Source organism: Kryptolebias marmoratus, linkage group LG5, assembly GCF_001649575.2.
Source record: "Kryptolebias marmoratus isolate JLee-2015 linkage group LG5, ASM164957v2, whole genome shotgun sequence".
Taxonomy (NCBI): Eukaryota; Metazoa; Chordata; class Actinopteri; order Cyprinodontiformes; family Rivulidae; genus Kryptolebias; species Kryptolebias marmoratus.
In genome coordinates this window covers 19,015,478-19,022,078 of record NC_051434.1, presented here as the reverse complement: position 1 = coordinate 19,022,078, position 6,601 = coordinate 19,015,478, and the positions used below count along the sequence as shown (strand labels likewise).

Here is a 6,601-nt window from a genome sequence, read left to right as displayed (position 1 = left end):
GGTCATGACAGGACAATTTGACGGCAGCAGAAAAGCTCTTCTCTGTAAAAACAACATGGCAGCATGACTGACTAAAGTACAGATGATTACCCAGAATGCACAGCAGCGTGTTTGGAGAAAACCAAACAGCAGATCAGCACAAACACCTCATCCCAGCTGTCAGCACAGAGGTGGAGGGCTGATGGTTTGGGCTCCTTACAGTCACTGAGTCGACCATGAAGTCCTCTGTGGACCAAAGGACTCAGGAGTCAAACGTGAGGACATCTGTCCTACAGCTGAGGATTGGACCAAACTGAACAATGATCCCAAACACAGCAGCTGTTCTACAACAGAACGGCTCAAAAAGAAAAGAATCAAGATGTTGTAATGGTCCAGTTAAAGGCCAGAACCTCAACCTTCAGAGAGCTGAGCAGAAACAGATGTCTGTGAACCACAATGAACTGAAGCAACGATGGAAAGAAGAGTGGGCCAAATTCCTCCAAGCAGAAAGGAAGAATTTGTTGCTGCCCCTGAAAAGAAATCTTTCTAGAAAAATTTTAGAACAATAGAACATTGTTTAACATTGTTGTTAAACTAGTTCTAGATTAACTCATTCCAAACATGATCATTACCGCATATATTATTATATTAGTATTACAACAGTTTATGGGAGTAGTTTTGATTACATTTATCCTGTAAGCACAGGACAAACGTAGGATTAGCAATTAGTGTTAAACTCTCTGTAGGCCTGTAACTAAAATATTCTTTTACTCTATAAAATGTATTTTTGTAACTTTATTTTTAAACCACTTATTTCAGCCTTCTCTGCCCCTCGCTCAGGACACGGTGGTGCCATACCGCTGGCGTCGCGAGGCTCTGCTGTTACACGAAACGCAGTTATCCCTGCGTCCGCGCGCTCGCTGTAGGAGGGACTCTGTTGCCATGACGATGACGTCAATGTTGGTGTCGAGTAACCAAAGGTCAAAATAAAGACAAGTGGATAAAAACGGAAGTAAACTTCACGGGCTGGCCGGGGGGAAACAAAACAAAACAAACAAAAAAAAAACCCAGGACATATCCTGTTTAACGCTGACCCGAATGTAGTGAGACGGCTGGATGTTGACGTGTTTTTTGGGAAACGGTCGGTGTTTTTTTTTTTTTTTTGTGTGTTTTTTTTTCCCGCCGGTAAGGAGACGTCAAACAGCAGAAGGTTAGGGTCACAGGGAAGCTAACAGCAGCTAGCTCCGTAGCTCAGGTCGTTGGTTCTTTGCTGCTAGCGGTTACCTTGTTCCGCTGTTTGCTCAGGCAGAGGGAAATCCCAGCGTCGCAAAGTTACTTCAGCCGGGCTCGCTAGCAATGTCATTCACCTCGCGGCTGTCGCCACTTGTTCCCGGGGGCCATCGTGATGTTTCAGGCTCGGGGGTGGGGGTTAGTTGGCCTTTTTGTCGCCGTGTGGCTCCCAGCTGCGATAAGTTTACTTTCCGTGTCTCGCTGCGGTGCTCGGCTGAAGCACCGAACTGCAGCGCTGCAGCAAACCTGGGCTTTGTAGGACACAGCAAGCTAGCTGGTGAGGCTGAAAGCAGTGCAGTTTGTCCCGAAAACTAAAGTTTATTATTATTCGTAATAATCAAACATCTGACAAGGCTAATGTGTTAATAGTCTTTACGTAGTTTACTGAACAGTTTTGCATATCATTGTCCCCCTCATCATCACTTTGCTAGTCACCTTTACTGATACAGAAGACATTTTTTTAAATGTTTGTTTATAATCTGCAGTGTATTCAGTTGTGCTCAGATGTCTTTCTGATCCTACACTATCAGGATAGCAGTGGCATTATCACAGTTTTCCTGTTTTTCTGTATGGTTTTTTTATTACTATCTGACTACTTGGTGCTGTTTTAGCTGATCACACATTAACAGTTTAGCTCCTTCAGGAGATGGATGCTTTCATTCTTGTCTTTTGTAATTTTCATGCTCCTCAAAATATTGAATTTTATTTACAGTTATTTTCCCCATAGACATGCATTTTGAAGTCTCTTCAGTTCCTTTAAAAAACATAGTGGTCTTTGAAATCTGCTTCAGCAAACTTGCTTCTCTTTCTATGCTACTTTTAGCTTTTAGCTACCATTTTGCTTATTTGAGCTAGCTTGTTGGTACCTTTTAGTTTTTAGCTAGTTTATTTAATAAGTTTATCTAGCATTTCGCTACCTCAGCTTTTAGCTACTCCTTTGCTGCTTCAAGCTAAACATTTGGTACCTTTAGCGTCCAGTTGACCTTTGAATACATGTAGCTAGGCTTCTGCAACTTTAGCTTTTAGCTAGCTGTTTGCTACTTTAGCTTTTAGCTAGGCTTTTGCTACCTTTGGTAACTTTAGTTTGTAGCTATCCTTTTAATAAATTTGGCTCGCTTTTTGCTTCTTTTAGCTACATTTCTAGGGAGTTTGGGGTTAGCTTGCTTTTTACTACTTTTAGCTAGCCTTTTGATACCTTTTAGTTTGTGGCTTGCCTTTTATTAAAATTAGCTAGCCTTTTACAACTTCAGCTTTTAACTAGCCTTTTGCTGCTTCTAGCAACCATTTGGGTTCTTTAAGCTACCATTGTGGTTCTTTTAGTTAGCTTTTTGGTACCTTTTAGTTTGTGTCTACGCTTTTGCTACTTTAGCTTTTGTCTCACGTTTTGCTACTTCTAGTGACCATTTTGCTTCGTTGAGCTACCATTTTGGTTCTCTTAGCTAACCTTTTGATACTTTTAGCTAGCCTTTTGACACATGTAGGATCCAGCTAGCCTTTAGTACATTTAGCTAGACTTTTGCTACTTGAGCTTTTAGCTAGCCGTTGCTATTTTGGGCTTTCAGCTAGTGTTTTGCTTCTTTCAGCTTTAACACCTCAGTTTCAGCTTCTCCAGCAAATTTCAGCACAGTCATTTAGCTCTCAGCATTCAGTTTCTATAGTCGTATTTTAAAGCAGTGATTGTAGTTTGTTTTGTTTTTGACAGCATCTTAAGTTCAATAAAAATGCCAACATCAGTCTCAGGTAATGAATTAGGTGACGTTAAGGGGAAGCTACTGAACGGGATCGTCCCACTCTGTTTAACAAGTCCCAGTCTTCATGCATCATGAGGAGGATGGCGCTTTTTTTTATCTGAAAGTGTAAAATGTATTAAACGGCACACAAAAATCCCTTTGACAGGGAATCAGGAGAAAGTGGGGGGAAAAGAATGAAGTGCCTCAGGGTACAGACAGTCTGTGCTGCATGAAGCAAAAAAAATGACCTTACACAAGGGCAGTATTAAGCTTCTAATGCTGTTGTTTTTTTATTTGGTTATTTTATTTCCAGCACCTGCTGCTCTTGGAGCTGCACCCATAAACGGCGTGATGGAGACGAGCTCCTCGGGGCTGGAACCTCGGGAGGTGAGCTGGTCCGTCCTCGTGAGGCAAGCCTAACGTGTAATCTCCTAGAACTCGTAAAAAAAGTAGAACTGAAATACGAATATTCCCAACCGGGGACATTTCACGCTGCGCAGAGCTCTGCTGCGTAGCTAGCCGTTTATGGGAATAAAGGGAGATGAAAACTTCACCTCGCCGAGGACTCGGGGAGCTGATGATACATCTATAAACTGCTGGCAGAGACCACTTAAAAGTTTAACGAACGAATGAATGATTGTTAAAAGGATAGTCGGTTTCTCTGTCTGCTGAACGCATCAGTCCACCTGGAGTGGAACCTTTGGACTGACTAGATGTGCTGATAGGGAGGACTAGCCTGGATGAAGATTTATGCCTCTTTTTTTTCCACTCTCTGTGCCCTATGATGTCACGGCTGATAAGGTATTATCTATTTGTAACTGTTTGACAGAACATCACATCTGAAATGACCAGACTGTTCCTTTAAAGTGAAATCAATTGGTTAATTTACTGTTTTGTTGTTGTTGTTTGACTGTACACAGAAGTGAAGGCACAAGTCGGTAGTTTGAGCTGTAAACATCCCCGACTGGAAGCTGTCTGTCCTCAGAGCTTTCAGTCTGATGTTTGCTGTTGCCAACTGCCTCCCGCTGCACAGAAAAGAACGACCCAAATACCGCTGATTGCCCCCTCTTTGATTCCTCGATGTCTCCCGCCCAGTTTTATCTCTTGGTTTTATTGGCCCGTCTCCTCCATACCTTCTGTCCAGACCCAGTTCGTGTAAACATCCTACACTCAGCTGAAATCAGTTCCAGTGGAGGCTGAGAGAAGGTTGTTTACGTGCTCTGGCTGGGACTAACACCTGGAGGACGTCGGGGACGCTGCCACCTTCATCAAGAGCTGACGTGGCAGACCCAACAGCTCAACGGAAATGGAAAAACCGCGTTCATGCGGTCGTCTCGGGTGACGTTCGGGCAAATGAAGTCGAGGCCATTCTGAGCTCTCGTGCCAAGTGAAACGATGCATTTAGGAGTCCTGAAAAGCATGGAAATGTGAGGAATTTGATTTAAAATGTTATAAGTATGGAAAAACAAAACGGTATTAAAAAAAAAAAAACGTGGATGTTTCTAGACTTTATTACATTTTTGCATTTTCTAAAATAAAAAAATAAATTTCTTTGAGCAGAGTATTTTACATATTTATCATTGTTTAAAAAAAAAATAGTTTCCGAAGTTTTCCATCTTCTTTCTACCTTCCAATAACTGAGAGAAAGAACAGATCCTTTCCTTGTTGTCGGACAACCTGTTTATACTGTTTGTCATCAAAGAAAACACATTGTTAACATTAAAAAGTAGACACGTATGTGTGAGCCTGTGTGGGAAAACTTAAAACAAAAAAATTAAAAACTTGCATATGAGTGTGATTGAAGGTTGTAAAATTCTGGTCAAAAATATTTTGTCTAGGCAAAAAAAAAAAAAAAACTTTTACATGTAATATTTCTCAAAAATGACCACACACCAGCAGTAGTTAGGGGGAAAAAGTCCATATTTTGCAGTAATGGATGGTTGTTAATTCTTATAATATGCACTGTAAATTTACATACAGACAATGAAACTGCACCATTCAGTAAATTATAGTTTACATATAAAAGAATCAACATAAAATCCAGAAAACTTGAGTCTGAAAATGTACGGAATTTAAAAAAAATAAAAAATTTAGGTGAACTCCGTATGATTCATGAAAATGTATTTATGTTTGTCTGATAAATTGACACACCAGACAACATTTTTCCCATTGGATCGAACCGTATATTTAGCCATGTTAGTGTTTGACCCGTAACCACACAGAGGTTCCTGGTACAACGTTACACACGGTATTAATCTCATCAAAATCAGGCATTCCTACAAAGCCCCCCAGTAGGATCTGCAGTAACATCGGTGTTTGTGTGCAGCAGGTGTTGTGCTCCGTTTCGTCTCCAGTGTGGACGTGGAACCAGACAGAAACGCAAAGCGAGCCGAGGGTTCAGGGAGTTCTAAGTTGGGCCCTGTAATATTTGACAACATTGAGAAATTTGTCTGCGTTTTCATCCAAATCACATCAGATCTATTCGAAACATGGCTGGATCAGAAGTTAGTGCTTCTGGAAACAAGAATTTCTTCAACTTTTTAACGTCCCTGAACCCAAACGGTGGCGTATCGCTCTCACACAGAGTCATGCCTGTTAGCAAGTCCACGCACACACACTTATTAACTGAAGTGAGGGCACAGATTCGGGCTCACGCGTCAATAAACTGAGAAAACTGATTCCTCAGTTTGGTCCTATTTTATTTTGAAGAGCTGCTGATATGAAACTCCATTTTATGAAGCATGGCTGTTACCACCAGAAGTTTCAGCTTCCCATAAAGAAGTGAGGTTTATTCTACTCGATTCGCACTTCAGCTCCACCAGATTTTCAGTTCCCGTTTTCTCTCTACAAAACAGGTTCTGGTGCAGATTATGTTAGAGCTTTCTGGTTTCAGGTTGCACATGTGCTTCCAGGGGTACTTCAGGGCACCCCAACGGTGTCGACAGTATCGTGGCGTTGTGTTTGCTGCTTTGGCACCTCGGCACATTTGAGTTTTATTGACGGAGTCGTCGGCCTTTCATGGGTCTTCAGGTTTCATTTTGTAGAAGTTCAATATGTTCCGCGTGCATGGAAGTATCAGAACTGTTTGAAATAAAAAGAAACAACATGGAAACAACTGTTTCTTGATGTTTTTTCTTTTTTTTTGGTGTTTGGCGTTCGCGCAACAACATGTTAGGGTCCCTCAGATGAAAACAGACTTCAAGAGAAAGATAATGTTTGTTTTTGAATTTCAAAGTAAATGTCAAAATGTTGAGGGGTAAAAACACGCACACACACACACACACACACACATATATATATATTTAAATGAAGTCAAATTGTGTAAGTACAGTTATTTTGAGATGAAAAGAGGAATCAAAAACCAAACCCCCACTAACACAAAGACCTACAGTTGTCAAGTTTTGTAGTGACTTTATTCTTCAGAACACATTTTCATAATAACTATTCTGTCACACACACACACACACACACAAACATACACTGACTTATATCAGGAGCTGCACAAAACCTGAACCCACATACTCAGCATTCCTAACAGTTAAGGCAGCGATTTGAGTTTTACTGAAGAACAATAACGATAAAAAGCTACTTTCCTAAGTTTC

The 6,601-nt window shown here is 41.0% G+C and overlaps 1 long non-coding RNA gene across 1 annotated transcript; it reads left to right on the top strand.

Annotated features, from left to right (window-relative positions):
* Positions 1–658: 658 nt before the first annotated feature.
* LOC112450670 lies at positions 659–4,882 on the top strand. Its single transcript, XR_005233138.1, has 2 exons — positions 659–1,546; positions 3,313–4,882. It is a non-coding gene; the product is annotated as an uncharacterized LOC112450670 (long non-coding RNA).
* Positions 4,883–6,601: the final 1,719 nt, after the last annotated feature.